The sequence below is a fragment of the Myxine glutinosa genome, chromosome 6, assembly GCF_964187855.1.
Source record: "Myxine glutinosa chromosome 6, kmMyxGlut1.1, whole genome shotgun sequence".
Classification (NCBI taxonomy): Eukaryota; Metazoa; Chordata; class Myxini; order Myxiniformes; family Myxinidae; genus Myxine; species Myxine glutinosa.
In genome coordinates this window covers 76,409,998-76,432,740 of record NC_136266.1, presented here as the reverse complement: position 1 = coordinate 76,432,740, position 22,743 = coordinate 76,409,998, and positions in this window count along the sequence as shown.

Sequence of the window (22,743 nt, the reverse complement as noted above, 5' to 3'; positions counted from 1 at the left end):
CACAACACTAACTTAACCACAAAACTTAACCATCTTTCCAAAACTCAAAACTCTAACCTTTGTACATACCCCGGTCTACAGACCGCGTCCCCCGGTGGATGCCACAAGACTCAACCTTACCTGCGGGGCCATCCCCAATGCATCCCCCTAAATTTCCTCGGGCCCTGTCCAGATGTTACAGGTGAGTGACACGGCTCGGTGGATTTCGCCCACATTCATGCTACACAGACCCCTTAACCACTCATTCTCATTCCATAGGTCATCAAGGCATTGCAAAAATCAACAAAGCACTTATTCCCAATACACCCCCTGCAGGACCATGGCATTGATGTCATTCACGTGTGTGTGCATTCCTCAACTAGGCAGCGGGGAGGTACCGCACAAAAAGATGGTGGGGGCGCATCAGGCTGTGGTGCCCGCAGTCCCAAAAACAAGTCAACCGACTTACAAATTCATTGCCCCCCCCCCCCTTTACCTCTTGGCCCCGTGACAGCCCAACAGCCCCTTTCCGCCGTTACCTCGCCGGTGAGGGTCTCCACACACACCAGGCTCCTTTGCCTCCTGCTTTCGCGCAGCAACACGGGTCACCGGGGGACTTTCTCACCCCGCGGCGCCCAACCAGACCCTCCACCGACGAGCTCCAATTTCCAGTTACCACCGGCTGCCAGGGGTAATTGCCGCAGAGGGGGGCCCGCAGGCATCGCTCCTCAGAGCTTGCTCTGTACCTGCGGACACACACACCTTCCCCACCCACAAGACCCCAAAACACACTTCCTCCCCCACTGCCATTCAATTCTCCACACAACTCAGCACAATTCAGTACAATTCCATAGATGGTGTAAAAGGTGTTACAAGGCTTGCCATGGCCTGCTACATGTGAAATTCCCCCAGTTCACATTTAAACCATCACATCTTCCCAAAAGCACATTTCCAAAAGCACAATTATCACCCCTCATTATCTCCAATAATCATCACACACTCTCCAGGTTCCACTCTCACGACCACATCAAAACACATAACCACAATACAAAAACATACGCCACCCACAAGACACTGTGGCTCCCATTCCATCCCCTCACCGGCCATGTCATCACTCTCACCCGCCTCCCAACTCCAATTTACATGTCCCCAATTTCCAAAGCAAGTCCTGAAGCCTGGGACAGTACTCCTCAAAACACTCACCTCAAGTGCAGGTAGTTGCAGGTTGGTCAGGTCCAAGAGCGTCATCCACCCTTCACAATCCCAAAATTTCACATTGGGCCTACCAAATCCTTCCAGATTTCTCTTTTGTCCCCACTACACTGGCAGGTATGTGGATCCGCATCCAACGGTGATCATCACTACACAACTACCTGTGGCCACGACAGCTCTGCACCTCTACCGTGCAAGGGTCACCGGGACAAGGTGAGCAGTCAAAACGCCAACATGGCCCATGAGTGTCCATAAGGGTGCGACCCACCATCCATCCTTCAGCCCCCCTGCGAGGAACACAGCTGCAGCAGCCCCAGCTGGCCAATGTGGTGAGCACTTGCTGCCACAACACACACTACCGCACACACAACCTCGGCCCTGGGGGGCACGGTCGCAGTGCGTGGCATCCCTACAGCCACGTCCCCTGCACCTCCCCATCATCCCCCAGTCCGACTACAGAACTGCAGCCCCCCAGTGCTCACCCACACTTGACCACACCAAGGTCCAGTCAACAGCCATGCTCCACCAGGAGACTCACCCAGAAGACATGGTCCACACACCTCGGACATGCACAGCACCACGTTGACCCTCAGGCTACACAACTGCATCCCCAGGATCCCGCGTCCCAAATATCAGCACAGTTGCCCCCGCAACCAGTTGAAAGCTGTGTCTTACTACCCTATTAATTTCATCACAGCCTCCAACACTTTAGTCTACACACCTGGATCAATAATGGCGTCACTGTACAGTGTCCACCATGGCATTTCAAAATCCACCCTTAAATTTCCATCTAACCCACAGATTACCCATGCTAAACATTTATCACATTTCACTAACCTCACCAAAGAAGGATGCTTTGCCATACACATGCCAGCCGAGCATGGCCCATATGCTCGGCTCATTACACATCTCCCGATTCACATCCCCATGGCTCTCTTCCCAACCCGAGAGTCCATAAATCACAACGGAGCATCTGTGGAAGGTCACTCACACCATCACGTTCCACAGATGCCCCAATGGTTGTCCGGCAGGCTATCTCCATCCCTGTCCATTCGGTTTGACCCGCGTCCATAGACCAGCCACCATGCCAGGTCACCACATGCTGGTTGTCCCAGAGTCTCAGGGAGAGGGTGTCAGGTCGCATGCCCGGGTGATCACTACATCAGGCCCAAGCTGGCCATCTGCGGTGCCACCACCAAAGCGCGACCCACAACACCCCCCCCTAGTGGTCCTCAATATTTGCCATCCCAGGCTTGAGAAACCACCTCGGACCTCCCTGGAGGTCTTAACCCCCACCAGGGTCCGGTGACCCTGCCGGCCCGAGCCACCAGCTCGGACGGCGCCCCGATGGACAAGGGACGCCACACTCCACCAGACCCCCCGTGGGACCCAGGTCGTACCTCGACACCCAAGGCTGGACCCCACGTCCAAATCTCGCCATCACAGCCCCCCAGCTGGCTGGCATACCCAAATTTTGAAAGGGGCAACTTTTGCCCGAGGCCATGACCCATGACCTCTCCATGTCCAAATCCCGCAGCCCGGGGACCAATCCCCACCATGGCTGCTCCAAATCAATTTCCCATTGTAATTTTATTTTACATTTTATTTTACAAATTTTCATTCCCATTGCCAACCCGCAGCTGCAGGGAACAACCTCTACCACCGGTTGTTCTGCCCCTCCCTGCAGTTGATCCAAATTCCCTACAGGGACCAAATCTCCAGAAGCTCTATCTCCCGATCCTCCAAGATCCAAATCCAGCCCGGAGCCAACACACTCCCCCAACTGGTTGTCCAATTTTGGAGCCTCTGTTTCCAAATAGCAGTGTACAGTGAGCGTCCCCTCGGTCATTCCAACCACCTCCTCGAACCAACTCACCTCTTCCCCCAGACTCCTTTGGGCCTGAACAAGCTCTACCTCCATGGGACTGTCACAGGTCTCCAGCCGCTGGATCAAATCATCCTCATCATCATCATTAGAAATCATTCCTGGCCCCGCCAGGCTTTGATCAATATCCCCAATAAATACCCGGTCCGGCTCTATCGCATGGACCCCCAAAAACTCTACCCCCTCTTGCTCCGCACCACCGCCCTGGTGCTGCACAATTCCAAATTCATCCCCCGGTTGGGGTGTTGTGACATCCACACGGTCCCGATAAACAACCAGGCCAGAATGTGGGAAACATTCCCCATTACAACTCTCACATTCCAAATTTCCTTCCCCGCTCACCTGTGGACTCTCCACGTTTACCTGCAGGCATTCCCCCTCTACCTGTACACATTCCCCATCCACCTGTGGACATTCCCCATCCACCTGTGGACATTCCCCATCCACCTGTGGACCTGCGGTCTCCCCATTTACTTCAATTGCCATTCCCTGTGCAATTCCCAATTTTGCCATTCCCGGCTCCTGAGCCCCGTGCACATCTGCATGGGCCGTACTCTCTCCCATTCCCAATTTAGCTTCCCCCCGTTCCGATTCAATTTTTGCCACCTTTGGCTTCTCCTGTGCCCCCATTTGAGTTTCTACTTTACCCTCAAATTTCCCCAGTCTGTCCGTAATTTGGTTTTGCACTCTCCCTTCTATGCCATCAATTCGTTCCCCCAGCTGCTGTGCCATTTCCCCAATTTTTCCTTCCAATTGTTCATTCCTTTCCTTTATTTCATTCCTCCATTCCTTCCCCTGGGACTCCATTTTATTTTCCAACCCACTTTTCATTTCTCCCATTTGTTCCTCCAATCGATCACTCATTCCCTTCATTCCTTCCCTACATTCCTTCCCCTGGGACTCCATTTTATTTTCCATCCCTTCAATTTTATTTTCCATCCCACTTTTCATTTCTTCCATTTTTCGAAGCAATTGACCCAACATCTGGTCGGTTGTCGGGGCCGTTCCTACTACTCCCGACTCCCCGGTGGGGGAGGGGGATAAGTTGGTGCTCGGGACGAGGGAGGTTCCAAGGCTCACCTCTGCATCTAATTCCCCTATTTCCGGCTCACTCCCGACGCTGACGGAGGCCTCGCTGCGTACTTCCATCTCATCAATTTCCGACATCCGCTTTCCGGAAGATTGTTTCCCGCGCGCGTATTTATTTTAATAATTCCTGAAACAATTTAAATTTGACGAAGACACGATATCGCGCTCCGTTTGCCCGATTGATTATTAAATTTCTCCGCCTCGACTATAAAAATTTTGCGTTCGAACGTCGGGCGCAATGTACGCCCGACCGTGTCGATGTCTCCCCGCGGACAAAAAAATTTGTCCGACCGTGTCGATGTCTCGCCGCGGACAAAAAAATTTGTCCGACGGGTTCAAATCCTACACTCCTGACACCACTTGTCGCGTGACTACCCTTGGTGAACACCGTAGGGTAACACGGATGACCGATTGCGAGACTTTACACTCCCGAGGCGAAAACTCAATGGCGGATTCAAGCTCAACACAAAGTTAAACGCGCGGGAGGCCAGACGCAACGAGCTCCACAGCCTTATCTATTAAAATGAAACACCCAGGAAACTGCGTTCAAATATGTACAGAAAATAATATAAGGATTTATTATTGAAAAGTAATAACAGTGAAAAAAACACGCGCCGGTAATACTAATAACTAAATCGGGACGTCCCCACACGACTGATATCAAACACAAAACGAGGGAGAGTAACTACGAAAAGAACACGTCACGTCGTTCAAAATGTACGCGGATTCGGGCTTATCTGGTCTTTCGTCGTCTTTGTGGCTGCCGTCCAACACCGCTCCTTTCGGCCCGATCGCACACCTCGCTCCAAGTTCCACGGCCCTCTGCGTCCGCCTCCAAGCGCCACCAGGCCTCGTCGGTCCAACGGCCCACACACACCACGAGCTCCTTTGCTCCAACGGTCCACCGCAGGGCTGCACGAAGCAACCAAAACCAAGTGCCAACTGCCAACTGCAACGAGCTGTGGTCACGAATGTTCAACGAACCGTGTCCTGTGCCAACTCCGACGAACTGTGCAACGAACCGTGTCCTGTGCCAACTGCCACGAACTCTGGTACGGAACTGTAACAACGAACTCTGCGACTCAACTCTCTCAACTCTGGACTCCACTCGAACTTCCGACTTGATCGCTCATCGACGTGTGTGTCCGTGTCTTTTTGAAATGGCGTCCGACCGTCGCCTATATTGGTGGCCGATGACGTCACATTGGCGCACTCCTCAGCCAATCAAAGCCTCCCAACTCGCCCAGGTCACGCCCTCTGCGGCATGCGACTCCTGACATCTCCCGTCCGTGACCCCGCGGTCCTGGTGTAACACGTGCCAGCGAGGTTGGTAGGCCTTTGAGGTGCGCAGGCGAGGTTTGTAGGCCTTTGAGGTGCGCAGGCGAGGTTTGTAGGCCTTGGAGGTGTAAACGGTGGCGGTGTATTGTGGCGGTGTTCTTGGCCTGGTGGTGCCCATTTATTACGAAGTCAATGTCAGGGAAAGGGAATTATTTAATGTTGCACTAAGGACCTAACTAATGTTTATGTGGTTTGCAGTGCCATAAAGGACAAAGGTTTGATTACTAGGTGATACTCACAGGGGCGTTACCTTTAATCCCTCACTATTTAACACTCGAATCTCCAGGTAGATCCACACTCATACATCTTACCCCGACAACCGCCTGAACATCAATAACTTATTACATGTAGAGTCCCTGTCACGACAGCCGAATACCTACCTATTCAGATCTACCTAGCTCTAGATGTTGCATTACCAAATTCATAACACAGCCCCCCCCCTGGAACCGTAGCTCCTGCAAGGTTCACCGCAGGGCTACCATTCCAGCCTTAACACTTACTGTCACACACTTAATTAACCTATGAAATAAATCAGGAAGGGCTGTGGGAAGTGAGTCGGACTACCTACCTACACTTCCTTAACATGCTGAACCCCTTAACCATCATGCAAGTATGTACATCATCTTCGTTGTTCCTGTGGAGGGAGGAAACAACAACACACAACACTAACTTAACCACAAAACTTAACCATCTTTCCAAAACTCAAAACTCTAACCTTTGTACATACCCCGGTCTACAGACCGCGTCCCCCGGTGGATGCCACAAGACTCAACCTTACCTGCGGGGCCATCCCCAATGCATCCCCCTAAATTTCCTCGGGCCCTGTCCAGATGTTACAGGTGAGTGACACGGCTCGGTGGATTTCGCCCACATTCATGCTACACAGACCCCTTAACCACTCATTCTCATTCCATAGGTCATCAAGGCATTGCAAAAATCAACAAAGCACTTATTCCCAATACACCCCCTGCAGGACCATGGCATTGATGTCATTCACGTGTGTGTGCATTCCTCAACTAGGCAGCGGGGAGGTACCGCACAAAAAGATGGTGGGGGCGCATCAGGCTGTGGTGCCCGCAGTCCCAAAAACAAGTCAACCGACTTACAAATTCATTGCCCCCCCCCCCCCCTTTACCTCTTGGCCCCGTGACAGCCCAACAGCCCCTTTCCGCCGTTACCTCGCCGGTGAGGGTCTCCACACACACCAGGCTCCTTTGCCTCCTGCTTTCGCGCAGCAACACGGGTCACCGGGGGACTTTCTCACCCCGCGGCGCCCAACCAGACCCTCCACCGACGAGCTCCAATTTCCAGTTACCACCGGCTGCCAGGGGTAATTGCCGCAGAGGGGGGCCCGCAGGCATCGCTCCTCAGAGCTTGCTCTGTACCTGCGGACACACACACCTTCCCCACCCACAAGACCCCAAAACACACTTCCTCCCCCACTGCCATTCAATTCTCCACACAACTCAGCACAATTCAGTACAATTCCATAGATGGTGTAAAAGGTGTTACAAGGCTTGCCATGGCCTGCTACATGTGAAATTCCCCCAGTTCACATTTAAACCATCACATCTTCCCAAAAGCACATTTCCAAAAGCACAATTATCACCCCTCATTATCTCCAATAATCATCACACACTCTCCAGGTTCCACTCTCACGACCACATCAAAACACATAACCACAATACAAAAACATACGCCACCCACAAGACACTGTGGCTCCCATTCCATCCCCTCACCGGCCATGTCATCACTCTCACCCGCCTCCCAACTCCAATTTACATGTCCCCAATTTCCAAAGCAAGTCCTGAAGCCTGGGACAGTACTCCTCAAAACACTCACCTCAAGTGCAGGTAGTTGCAGGTTGGTCAGGTCCAAGAGCGTCATCCACCCTTCACAATCCCAAAATTTCACATTGGGCCTACCAAATCCTTCCAGATTTCTCTTTTGTCCCCACTACACTGGCAGGTATGTGGATCCGCATCCAACGGTGATCATCACTACACAACTACCTGTGGCCACGACAGCTCTGCACCTCTACCGTGCAAGGGTCACCGGGACAAGGTGAGCAGTCAAAACGCCAACATGGCCCATGAGTGTCCATAAGGGTGCGACCCACCATCCATCCTTCAGCCCCCCTGCGAGGAACACAGCTGCAGCAGCCCCAGCTGGCCAATGTGGTGAGCACTTGCTGCCACAACACACACTACCGCACACACAACCTCGGCCCTGGGGGGCACGGTCGCAGTGCGTGGCATCCCTACAGCCACGTCCCCTGCACCTCCCCATCATCCCCCAGTCCGACTACAGAACTGCAGCCCCCCAGTGCTCACCCACACTTGACCACACCAAGGTCCAGTCAACAGCCATGCTCCACCAGGAGACTCACCCAGAAGACATGGTCCACACACCTCGGACATGCACAGCACCACGTTGACCCTCAGGCTACACAACTGCATCCCCAGGATCCCGCGTCCCAAATATCAGCACAGTTGCCCCCGCAACCAGTTGAAAGCTGTGTCTTACTACCCTATTAATTTCATCACAGCCTCCAACACTTTAGTCTACACACCTGGATCAATAATGGCGTCACTGTACAGTGTCCACCATGGCATTTCAAAATCCACCCTTAAATTTCCATCTAACCCACAGATTACCCATGCTAAACATTTATCACATTTCACTAACCTCACCAAAGAAGGATGCTTTGCCATACACATGCCAGCCGAGCATGGCCCATATGCTCGGCTCATTACACATCTCCCGATTCACATCCCCATGGCTCTCTTCCCAACCCGAGAGTCCATAAATCACAACGGAGCATCTGTGGAAGGTCACTCACACCATCACGTTCCACAGATGCCCCAATGGTTGTCCGGCAGGCTATCTCCATCCCTGTCCATTCGGTTTGACCCGCGTCCATAGACCAGCCACCATGCCAGGTCACCACATGCTGGTTGTCCCAGAGTCTCAGGGAGAGGGTGTCAGGTCGCATGCCCGGGTGATCACTACATCAGGCCCAAGCTGGCCATCTGCGGTGCCACCACCAAAGCGCGACCCACAACACCCCCCCCTAGTGGTCCTCAATATTTGCCATCCCAGGCTTGAGAAACCACCTCGGACCTCCCTGGAGGTCTTAACCCCCACCAGGGTCCGGTGACCCTGCCGGCCCGAGCCACCAGCTCGGACGGCGCCCCGATGGACAAGGGACGCCACACTCCACCAGACCCCCCGTGGGACCCAGGTCGTACCTCGACACCCAAGGCTGGACCCCACGTCCAAATCTCGCCATCACAGCCCCCCAGCTGGCTGGCATACCCAAATTTTGAAAGGGGCAACTTTTGCCCGAGGCCATGACCCATGACCTCTCCATGTCCAAATCCCGCAGCCCGGGGACCAATCCCCACCATGGCTGCTCCAAATCAATTTCCCATTGTAATTTTATTTTACATTTTATTTTACAAATTTTCATTCCCATTGCCAACCCGCAGCTGCAGGGAACAACCTCTACCACCGGTTGTTCTGCCCCTCCCTGCAGTTGATCCAAATTCCCTACAGGGACCAAATCTCCAGAAGCTCTATCTCCCGATCCTCCAAGATCCAAATCCAGCCCGGAGCCAACACACTCCCCCAACTGGTTGTCCAATTTTGGAGCCTCTGTTTCCAAATAGCAGTGTACAGTGAGCGTCCCCTCGGTCATTCCAACCACCTCCTCGAACCAACTCACCTCTTCCCCCAGACTCCTTTGGGCCTGAACAAGCTCTACCTCCATGGGACTGTCACAGGTCTCCAGCCGCTGGATCAAATCATCCTCATCATCATCATTAGAAATCATTCCTGGCCCCGCCAGGCTTTGATCAATATCCCCAATAAATACCCGGTCCGGCTCTATCGCATGGACCCCCAAAAACTCTACCCCCTCTTGCTCCGCACCACCGCCCTGGTGCTGCACAATTCCAAATTCATCCCCCGGTTGGGGTGTTGTGACATCCACACGGTCCCGATAAACAACCAGGCCAGAATGTGGGAAACATTCCCCATTACAACTCTCACATTCCAAATTTCCTTCCCCGCTCACCTGTGGACTCTCCACGTTTACCTGCAGGCATTCCCCCTCTACCTGTACACATTCCCCATCCACCTGTGGACATTCCCCATCCACCTGTGGACATTCCCCATCCACCTGTGGACCTGCGGTCTCCCCATTTACTTCAATTGCCATTCCCTGTGCAATTCCCAATTTTGCCATTCCCGGCTCCTGAGCCCCGTGCACATCTGCATGGGCCGTACTCTCTCCCATTCCCAATTTAGCTTCCCCCCGTTCCGATTCAATTTTTGCCACCTTTGGCTTCTCCTGTGCCCCCATTTGAGTTTCTACTTTACCCTCAAATTTCCCCAGTCTGTCCGTAATTTGGTTTTGCACTCTCCCTTCTATGCCATCAATTCGTTCCCCCAGCTGCTGTGCCATTTCCCCAATTTTTCCTTCCAATTGTTCATTCCTTTCCTTTATTTCATTCCTCCATTCCTTCCCCTGGGACTCCATTTTATTTTCCAACCCACTTTTCATTTCTCCCATTTGTTCCTCCAATCGATCACTCATTCCCTTCATTCCTTCCCTACATTCCTTCCCCTGGGACTCCATTTTATTTTCCATCCCTTCAATTTTATTTTCCATCCCACTTTTCATTTCTTCCATTTTTCGAAGCAATTGACCCAACATCTGGTCGGTTGTCGGGGCCGTTCCTACTACTCCCGACTCCCCGGTGGGGGAGGGGGATAAGTTGGTGCTCGGGACGAGGGAGGTTCCAAGGCTCACCTCTGCATCTAATTCCCCTATTTCCGGCTCACTCCCGACGCTGACGGAGGCCTCGCTGCGTACTTCCATCTCATCAATTTCCGACATCCGCTTTCCGGAAGATTGTTTCCCGCGCGCGTATTTATTTTAATAATTCCTGAAACAATTTAAATTTGACGAAGACACGATATCGCGCTCCGTTTGCCCGATTGATTATTAAATTTCTCCGCCTCGACTATAAAAATTTTGCGTTCGAACGTCGGGCGCAATGTACGCCCGACCGTGTCGATGTCTCCCCGCGGACAAAAAAATTTGTCCGACCGTGTCGATGTCTCGCCGCGGACAAAAAAATTTGTCCGACGGGTTCAAATCCTACACTCCTGACACCACTTGTCGCGTGACTACCCTTGGTGAACACCGTAGGGTAACACGGATGACCGATTGCGAGACTTTACACTCCCGAGGCGAAAACTCAATGGCGGATTCAAGCTCAACACAAAGTTAAACGCGCGGGAGGCCAGACGCAACGAGCTCCACAGCCTTATCTATTAAAATGAAACACCCAGGAAACTGCGTTCAAATATGTACAGAAAATAATATAAGGATTTATTATTGAAAAGTAATAACAGTGAAAAAAACACGCGCCGGTAATACTAATAACTAAATCGGGACGTCCCCACACGACTGATATCAAACACAAAACGAGGGAGAGTAACTACGAAAAGAACACGTCACGTCGTTCAAAATGTACGCGGATTCGGGCTTATCTGGTCTTTCGTCGTCTTTGTGGCTGCCGTCCAACACCGCTCCTTTCGGCCCGATCGCACACCTCGCTCCAAGTTCCACGGCCCTCTGCGTCCGCCTCCAAGCGCCACCAGGCCTCGTCGGTCCAACGGCCCACACACACCACGAGCTCCTTTGCTCCAACGGTCCACCGCAGGGCTGCACGAAGCAACCAAAACCAAGTGCCAACTGCCAACTGCAACGAGCTGTGGTCACGAATGTTCAACGAACCGTGTCCTGTGCCAACTCCGACGAACTGTGCAACGAACCGTGTCCTGTGCCAACTGCCACGAACTCTGGTACGGAACTGTAACAACGAACTCTGCGACTCAACTCTCTCAACTCTGGACTCCACTCGAACTTCCGACTTGATCGCTCATCGACGTGTGTGTCCGTGTCTTTTTGAAATGGCGTCCGACCGTCGCCTATATTGGTGGCCGATGACGTCACATTGGCGCACTCCTCAGCCAATCAAAGCCTCCCAACTCGCCCAGGTCACGCCCTCTGCGGCATGCGACTCCTGACATCTCCCGTCCGTGACCCCGCGGTCCTGGTGTAACACGTGCCAGCGAGGTTGGTAGGCCTTTGAGGTGCGCAGGCGAGGTTTGTAGGCCTTTGAGGTGCGCAGGCGAGGTTTGTAGGCCTTGGAGGTGTAAACGGTGGCGGTGTATTGTGGCGGTGTTCTTGGCCTGGTGGTGCCCATTTATTACGAAGTCAATGTCAGGGAAAGGGAATTATTTAATGTTGCACTAAGGACCTAACTAATGTTTATGTGGTTTGCAGTGCCATAAAGGACAAAGGTTTGATTACTAGGTGATACTCACAGGGGCGTTACCTTTAATCCCTCACTATTTAACACTCGAATCTCCAGGTAGATCCACACTCATACATCTTACCCCGACAACCGCCTGAACATCAATAACTTATTACATGTAGAGTCCCTGTCACGACAGCCGAATACCTACCTATTCAGATCTACCTAGCTCTAGATGTTGCATTACCAAATTCATAACAGTATGTATGTATGTATGTGTGTGTGTGTGTGTGTGTGTGTGTGTGTGTGTGTGTGTGTGTGTGTGTGTGTGTGTGTGTGTGTGTGTGTGTGTGTGTGTGTGTGTGTGTGTGTGTGTGTGTGTGTGTATGTATGTATGTATATATATATATATATATATATATATATATATATATATATATATATATATATATGCTAGCTTCTATATAAGCGTCGTTACTGAAGAACGGGCTTATTTTAGCTGAGGCTAATGGCTGTACCTGAGTTGTTGTGTTTTCATGAATTACACCAATCATAATACAAACAATTACTTTGCACAAATGTATTTGTTGTGTTTGTGATATTACATTTTTATAGGCAATTTAGGTTGAAGATTTAGGTTGAATGTTTTTTTTTTTTTTCAAGCAAGAACCCCTCAGCACATACATAGGGGAGGGGTAGGTGCAGACGAAGTTTGGGACGATTACACCTCACCACCACGTAATTCAAAACACCGCACCACCACGTAATTCAAAACACCTCACCACAAGTAATTCAAAACACCGCACCACCAAGTAATTCAAAACACCGCACCACCAAGTAATTCAAAACACCGCACCACCAAGTAATTCAAAACACCTCACCACCACGTAATTCAAAACACCGCACCACCAAGTAATTCAAAACACCTCACCACCACGTAATTCAAAACACCGCACCACCAAGTAATTCAAAACACCGCACCACCAAGTAATTCAAAACACCTCACCACCAAGTAATTCAAAACACCGCACCACCAAGTAATTCAAAACACCGCACCACCAAGTAATTCAAAACACCGCACCACCAAGTAATTCAAAACACCGCACCACCAAGTAATTCAAAACACCTCACCACCAAGTAATTCAAAACACCGCACCACCAAGTAATTCAAAACGCCTCACCACCACGTAATTCAAAACACCGCACCACCAAGTAATTCAAAACACCGCACCACCACGTAATTCAAAACACCTCACCACCAAGTAATTCAAAACACCTCACCACCACGTAATTCAAAACACCTCACCACCAAGTAATTCAAAACACCTCACCACCAATTCAAAACACCTCACCACCACGTAATTAAAAACACCGCACCACCAAGTAATTCAAAACACCTCACCACCAAGTAATTCAAAACACCTCACCACCAAGTAATTTAAAACACCTCACCACCACGTAATTCAAAATACCTCACCACCACGTAATTCAAAACACCTCACCACCACGTAATTCAAAATACCTCACCACCACGTAATTCAAAATACCTCACCACCACGTAATTCAAAATACCTCACCACCATGTAATTCAAAATACCTCACCACCACGTAATTCAAAATACCTCACCACCATGTAATTCAAAATACCTCACCACCACGTAATTCAAAATACCTCACCACCATGTAATTCAAAATACCTCACCACCACGTAATTCAAAATACCTCACCACCATGTAATTCAAAATACCTCACCACCACGTAATTCAAAATACCTCACCACCATGTAATTCAAAATACCTCACCACCACGTAATTCAAAATACCTCACCACCACGTAATTCAAAATACCTCACCACCATGTAATTCAAAATACCTCACCACCACGTAATTCAAAATACCTCACCACCACGTAATTCAAAATACCTCACCACCACGTAATTCAAAATACCTCACCACCATGTAATTCAAAACACCTCACCACCACGTAATTCAAAACACCTCACCACCAAGTAATTCAAAACACCTCACCACCAAGTAATTCAAAACACCTCACCACCACATAATTCAAAACACCTCACCACCAAGTAATTCAAAACACCTCACCACCACGTAATTCAAAACACCGCACCACCACGTAATTCAAAACACCTCACCACCAAGAAATTCAAAACACCTCACCACCAAGTAATTTAAAACACCTCACCACCACATAATTCAAAATACCTCACCACCACGTAATTCAAAACACCTCACCACCACGTAATTCAAAACACCTCACCACCAAGTAATTCAAAACACCTCACCACCAAGTAATTTAAAACACCTCACCACCACGTAATTCAAAACACCTCACCACCAAGTAATTTAAAACACCTCACAGCCATAAAACACGTAATAAAAACACCTCACCACCACGTAATAAAAACACCTCACCACCAAGTAATTCAAAACACCTCACCACCAAGTAATTTAAAACGCCTCACAGCCATAAAACACGTAATAAAAACACCTCACCACCACAAAATTAAAAACACCTCACAGCCATAAAACACATAATAAAAACACCTCACAGCCATGAAATTAAAAACACCTCACCACCACGTCATTTAAAAACACCTCACCACCAGGTAATTCAAAACACCTCACCACCACGTAATTCAAAACACATCACCAACTAATTCAAAACACCTCACCACCACATAATTAAAAACACCTCATCACCACGTCATTTAAAAACACCTCACCACCACGTAATTCAAAATACCTCACCACCACGTGATTCAAAACCACCACAACGTTATTAAAAACCCTTCACAACCACGGAAACAAAAGTTTGAGGGAGTCATTAAGTGACAACACAGACACTGCCCAGATGTGTAGATATATAGATAAATGACTGTAGCCGAGGTGCCGTTTTGTCATGGTTTAAACCAATCATAATTCAAAGAATTATTTTGCACAAATGTATTTGTAATATAAGTGATGTCACATTTTATAAACAATTGAAGTTGAAAAAAAATTATTTCCCCCAAAAATTCCCCCCCCCCCCAAAAAAAAACAAAATTGGAAATTTTTTCTAAAAAATACCCTTAGGACATACCGACGGGAGAGATTTGTGCATACCAGAAGTTTGGTACGATTTCACAAAAGTTTGAGAGAGCAGTTCAGTGACAAGACAAGACAACACAACACAGGACAGACACTGCACAGATATATGTGTGTGTGTGTGTGTGTGTGTGTGTGTGTGTGTGTGTGTGTGTGTGTGTGTGTGTGTGTGTGTGTGTGTGTGTGTGTGTGTGTGTGTGTGTGTGTGTTTTGGGGTCGCACCTCCAACGTCAACCTTCTTTTATCCTGCAGAACATCTCAGAAATTCACTTGTTCTAGTCTGGATTTCCTTATTTAATGTCAAATTATAACGGATGTCGTTAAGTGGCGTCCTCCCGGGAACATGAATAAACTACATGTTTTAAAATCATGAAGTCAATGAGCTTCCAGAGACCATTTTAACACAGTTGCTGATTCTTCTCATTATAATTACCCACAACAGAAAGGACACGCGTAGTATTAACGTAACAAAGACGTAGAAAGCGAACGATAGCCTAAGTTAATCAAGGCTAAGAAAACGGCACAATTTAGCAATCGATGAGCTTTCGATAATAATAATCCTGAGTATAGATAATGAACAAAAGAGCAGATTAAAAACGATATAACTGTTAATCTGATCCAGATCTGATCCTTTATTCCATGCAACAGAAAGAACAAGAATGGCACTCTGTGGAGAGCAAACCTCCGCCAGGCTGAACAGTTTAAGTTACGATCTGGATTCGGACATGAACCAAAATCGAATTGCTTGTTCTGGTTGCCTGACCAACTAATCCACCATTCGTTTCGTCCGAATCCGTTCACAACTTTTTGAGATATCGTGCTACATATCGGTTTTGCCCGTATTTCTCAATGATGATGAATCAATTAAAAAATTTCGGATACAGATCCGGATCTTCACCAAAATCTAATCATTTCATCCTTGTCATATTACCCAACCGCTACACAAAAGTTTGTCTGAATCCGTCCACAACTTTTTGAGATATCTTGTTAACAAACAGACAGACAGACAAAAAACTAGAAATCGGTCAGAGACCGAGGACTTGCCAGAATGTACTTTTTTTCAGTGGTGTTGGTTAGAAGGGAATCGGAGAATTTTTTTTTTTTTTTTTGTATACAGAAACGACGCTCGTGAAAGAGCTAACATTTATCACAAAAGGAAAAAAAATCAAACAGACAAACAAAATATATAAAAAGAGGGAGCGGTAGACAAGATGGGGAGAGAAGGGGAAGCACACAAACACAACATTTGAGAGCAGGGACATCGGGAGATGTGTGGGAGGGAGAGGGCTTGGGGGGAGGAGGCATGGGAAGGGGAGGGGGGTGGGAGAAGTATAAAACACAAGGACACCAAGGACTTCCAGGAAAGAAGTTGGTATTTCAAAAAAGTGGATTTGGGGTGAAATTAGCGGGGGTAGAAAAGATCAAGGTTTTGGATGGGGGAAGTTTGACAGAGTTATTAGTAAAAAAAAACATTTTCGACCTTGAGTTTGACCTTTCAAGGCCACTCAAGGTCAAAGGTCATGGTGCCAAATGAAATGTCGTATGTGACTTCCTATATGTCAGTAACAGTAAGTGTATGCATATCTCTTATACTTTTAGAATTATAGTGGTTTGAAATATATTTTAAATGAAAACTCGACCCCCCCTGATTTCACATTTTGGGTGACCTTGAGCTTGACCTTGGGCCTAGAGAGTTAAAAATTGGGCACAGTCTATTCCAGGGCAAGGCAAATATGTGTGTAAAGTATGGCGATGCTATGTGCAACGATGTAGACATAGTACTGCACACAAACAGACAAACAGACAGACAAACCAACCAACCAACATACTTGCCGGAATCTTTCCAGCATGTAACAAGCAAGAAGAGAGCTCGAGACTTGCATTAATCCACCCCTCCCTAAAATATAAAGTTGCCATGGATACATCAAATTGTCCATTTCATTAAGAATGAAATTGAAGATCTTAATCAAATTTTTTTTTTTTCAATATTTTTTTTTTATTTTCATTTTTTTTCAATTTTTTTCAATTTCAATTTTCAAATTTCAAATTTTCAAAATTTTTTTTCTTCAATTTCTTCTTCTTCTTCAATTTCTTCTTCAATTTCAAAAAAAAAATTCAAAATTTCAAAAATTCAAATTTCAAAACAATTCAAATTTCAATTTCAATTTCAAATTCAAAATCAATTTTATTTCAATATCAAAATCAATTTCAATTTCAAAAATCAATATATATATATTTTTTTTTAATCAAAGCTCGGGTCAATCAGCTTAAAATTGAAAATGAAAATTTCACATGAAAATTGATATTAGAAGTTTGACCTTCAATTGACCTTTAAGCTTTTAATCTCAAAAAATGTTGGTTTCCCAATTCAGTGATGAACTAGGAAATTGCTGTTTAATTGTCAAGTTAATAGGTAAGAAAATGGACAAATTTTCACACGAAAATTGTTTTTTAGCAGTTTGACCTTGAGTTGACCTTTGACCTTTTGACCCCCAAAATAGTTGGTTTTTGATTGCTGTGACGTACAACGCAACTGCTCTTTTTCAGGTTAATCTGATAAAATTGATGATTTTTCAGATGAAAATTGATGATTTTAGAAGATTGACCTTGAGTTGACATTTGACCTGTTGCCTTAAATATATTTCACTTCCCATTTCATTGAGGCACTGACATTGCTTTTTAATTTTCAAGTCAATCAGATGAAAATTGATGATTTTAGAAGTTTGCCTTGAGTTGACCTTTGACCTTTTGACCTCACAATCAATGGGTTTCTTCCTTATGTCCAACTCCACCATCTGGTGAAGTTTCGTGAAGATCGGTTTCAAATTGTGACCTGCAGGTGAAGGACAGACAGACAGACAGACAGACAGAGAACAACGCACAAGACCAACCAATATGCTTGAAAAATCTTCGACTTTTAAAACAAATCTTCGTAAAACAGACACACAAGGGTGATAACATAACCTCCATCCACCGAAGGTAACAAAGGAAAGAAAAACGTACAAGGGTACATACAAAGACCTAAATACAATGACCCAAAAACAAAAACAATGAAAAACAAACAAGAAACAATGTCTTACACCGGTGACGTCATAGCCGATGGTTCAACACATGGTGGGTTTAAATCGAAGGAAAACTTGAGTTCTACTCTGGGAATAGCTCCATGTTTGTTTCTTTAGACTCTTTCCTTCATCCCTTCTTCCTACTCCTTTGATGAGATAGTCATTCATCTTCCGATTATTTGATGATGTGCAGTATTTTGTTGAAAAGGATATTCATTGATAATCCCAAGTCCATTTCATGGAAGTCACAGCCATGGATGTGAAACTCTGTATTGAACGATGGAGAACGAATCATCTCATCTGACTGATCGACTTGTCAAGATCTGCTCGTGTTCCCATCTGAACCCCGGGCTCATGGGCAGGTATTACCCGTGTTCAAATCACCTATACCATAGCATGTGTGTTTATTTAGCATGTACTAATTTATTCGTAGGAAGTTAGGAGTGGAGGAATGGTTGATCAGAGTAGTGATGGCAATGTACAAAAGAGCGCGCACAGCTGTAAGGACGAAGGACGGGAACAGTGGTGAGTTTGAGGTGAAGGTGGGAGTGCATCAGGGGTCGGTACTAAGTCCACTACTATTTGTAGCTGTGATGGAGGTGCTGGCTCAGAACGTAAAGGAGGGTTTACCGGGGGAAGTTATTGTATGCAGATGATCTGGTGTTGATTGCGGAAAGTATGGATGGACTGAAGGAAAAGATGAACAGGTGGAAGGAATGTATGGAGACAAAAGGTCTGAAGGTGAATATCGGAAAGACGAAGGTGATGGCAAGTGGTAAAGCATGTGGTGAGGTGGAAAGAACTGGGAAGTGGTCATGTGCTGTGTGCAGGAAGGGTGTCGGAGTGAACTCCATTCAATGTACAATGTGCGCTGAGTGGGTTCATCAAAAATGTAGTGGTCTGAGAGGGTCATTTACCAGTGTGGCAGCTACATTCAAATGTATGGTGTGCACAGAGGGAGCTGCAGATGGAGGAAATGTTGAGTTGGATCTTGGAGACGGCGTGAAGCTGGAAGGTGTGAAAACATTTTGCTACCTCGGAGACATGCTGAATGGAGAAGGTGGATCAGACTCGGCAACGGTTGCTCGAGTGAGATGTGCATGGAAGAAGTTTCGGGACCTGAGTGGCATGCTGATGAGGAGGAGAGTGTCACTGAAGCTGAAGGGAAAGGTGTATGCTGCATGTGTGAGAAGTGTTATGATTTATGGGAGCGAGACATGGGTAATGAACGTAGAGCAGCAACGAAGGCTGGAAAGGGTGGAAATGCGAATGGTTCGATGGATGTGCGGAGTATCGTTGAGAGAGAGAAAGACAAATGATGAATTGTGAAAGATGCTGGGAATATTGCCTGTGATTGATGCTGTGAAGAGGAACAGGTTGAGATGGTTTGGTCATGTGTTGAGGAAGGATGAAAGTGACTGGTTGAGAAGAGTGATGGAAGTTAATGTAGAAGGAAGTAGAGGACGGGGAAGACCGAGAAAGACTTGGCTAAAGATGGTGGAAGAAGAAATGCAGGCAAGGGGGTTAACAAGGAGAGATGCAGAAAATAGGGCAAAATGGAGAAGATCGTCATGGGGACCGCAAGGCTAACCCCCGCTCTAGCAGGGAAAATGGCCTTAAAATGCATGTTGTTGTACTAATTTATTCATAACTCCATGGGCTCGTGGCGCAGGTATTACCTGTGTTCAAAGCTATTATCTTATGCTATGTGTGTTTATTTAGTGTCTACTAATTTATTGGTAACTCGCAGGGGTGGGTACCCTAGCGTTGCCCTGTACTGTTCCAATCCTGTTGGCAATTTGAAGAAATAAAAAAAAAAAATCAATTTTTTTTTGTAGGGGCCTCAACACTTCCCTACACCCACTAAGGAATGGAGTAGGGATCATTTAATATTCGCTACAAAGGTTTAGGCATTATAGAGCAATTTATAAAACCCAAAATAAATGAAACTTTCTTTCAAAAATTTCAAAACGGTTTTTCTTTTGCCTAAAACACTCCCTGGCACTCACTGAGGAAACTCTGAAGTTTGACGAAGATCCGTTTGGGTATCTCTGCGAAAAATGGCAACACACACACACAGACACACACACACACAGACAGACCTCTTTCTTAATTCTTATAGTATACTGTAGATTAATGTAAAAATAGTACATTCATGCTTAGTAATGTCTTTGTCCCACATGTGATTTATGTACAAGCTCCTCCATGGACTTTCGAAGAAGCACCACTCCTTTCATGTCTTCAGACACTTCGGACTGCTGAGGCAGTTTTTACTTGGCTTGGGGTCATCTTCCTGGGTGGATCAACACTCCGATGCAGGACACTCAAACGGCTCATTCGCCATAAGCTGGCACTCATTTTACCAACTTCAGAAAAATGATAAACTGAGTCGACCCACAATTACCCATAATTTCTCCCCCCCCATTCCCATGCCTCCTCCCCCAAGCCCTCTCCCTCCCACAGATCTCCTGATGTCCCTGCTATCCATCTTGTCTCCCGCTCCCTTTATCATATGTTTTATGTCAGTTTGTCTTTTTGTGATCAATGTTAGCTCTTACACGAGCCTCGATCTTGTATATAAAAAAAGGAAAAAAAAAGTTATGTTAACGGAATTATAGGAGCTCAAACTCAGGACCCGAAGATCTTAAGCCTTTGAAATATGAAAATGAATGAAAATGGTGTGTGAAAAGCACGAATTGAATAGATTTCGGTGATGATCCGGATCCAACTTTGAATACAAGAATATTTTAAGTGATTCTTCATCCATTGAGAGATAGGACCAAAAACGATATATAACACGTTATCTTAAAAAGTTATGGATGGATTCAGACGAAACTTGGTGGACAGGTTGGGTATATGACAAGGACCAATTGATTAGATTTTGGTGAAGTTCTGGATGCGGATCCTGTCTATCAGTCGGATACCAAAACGTAAACAGTCGAGTCTGGCAGAGGTATGCTCTCCACCAAATTTAGTCCGAAGCCGTCCATAACTTAGGTGGTGGAGGTAATGATCCCTGTCATGTCGTGCTAGATTCTCCCACTGCACACATTTTCAATTTTAAGATATTTTGAAGAAACATATTTTCAAGGAAGATCAATTATTATAATTCAAAATCGAGTTCAACTGATGTAATTAGAAATGAATCGTTTCAGAGGGTTAATAATATATAGCTTAACATCAACCAAACAACATGTATAATGTACAATAACATTTACACGTTAATCAATTTTATAACTATGCAGAAAGTTGTTTAATACGATGAATGAAATCGACTGACATTGAGGAAGTATTACTTACAGTATTTATAACTCCCAACAAATTGAGCGATTCCCCATCGCTCTTGTAGTCTCGTGTAATCAATCACTTGATATCATGTTCAGATGAGGGATCATATCAAAGGCAAATCGCCATACGCAGACACTCACCGACATACCGGCTATATTTTCATTGAAAATCCTTTAACCACACGGACCCGTATTTCTGGCACCCAACTCATCCGTGCGGATTTCAAAGTAGTCTGGAGACAGGCCCGGGAACGAAACCGGCAGACCAAGGGAAAGTCCGCATTAGAGGCCAAAGCTGTTCGGAGAGCACACTTATTGATGTAACCTTAAATAACATGACTGTACTACCAAAGTATGACTACCGATAGTCGATAATTAAATTGAACATGTTTATAAATACTGAAAACGAGCATTTAGTTTCTCAATTTGATTCTTTACAATCCTTGCTGAGGCATTTGATCCGATTCGGAGTTAGATTCGCAATGTTATGAAAATCTCATATAATTATAAAATCCTCATATATATATATACATATATTTGTTATAAAACAGCAGTATCTGTCTGTCTGTCTGTCCGTCCGTCCCCAAACTACTCCCTCAGTTTTGGAGCTAGCCCCGCTAAACCTTCTGTGGAACGTTTTGGGGTCCCAGCAGATGTTGTAAGGTAGGTAGGAGGTTTCATAAATTCCTCAATTAAATTATGATTTTGAAATTGACTCGATATGAACCTGCCCCAAATCTGGAAGTGAACAGATGACGATAATGGGCTGGTTTGATAATATCTCAATACAATCGTGATTTAACACGGTACTTTGTTATAGTATTAACAAGCAAAAGTACCTGGTGTTACTGGGTAACAATGAGTCGCTTCCAGATGGGAATATGAAGAGGGGGGTAGGAGAGGTGGGGGGGAAGGGAAGGGAAGGGGAGGGGAAGGGAAGGGGAGGGGAAGGGAAGGGGAAAGAGAGGAGAGAGAGAGACTTTGACTTTTGTATACCTTTATTTAAACAAGTTTAGAAAAAACAGTTTGACTTAGCTAAGAAACAACAATCATAAAAGGAAGGTAAAAGATTAAAAATAAAATGGTACAAGTGCACCTTTAAAATGAAAAGGTGAGATTACAGATTACTTTACACAGTTCACATTACCGTTTCACATTACAGTTTCTTTTCTACCCCCGTTAATTCACCCCAGATCCACTTTTTTTAAATACCAACTTCTTTCCTGAAAGTCCGAGCAGTGTCCATGTGTTTTATACCTCTCACACCCGCCCCCTTCCCAAGCCTCCTCCCCCCCCCCCCCAAGCCCTCTCCCTCCCACAGATCTCCCGATGCTGCTGTTCTCTACTGTTGTACTTGTGTGCAACCTCCTGCTTCGTAGGTGGAGGCATAAAAATAAACACGATAAACTAATTATGCACAACGGTATATCGATCGATAGGGGTGCCGCACAGAGC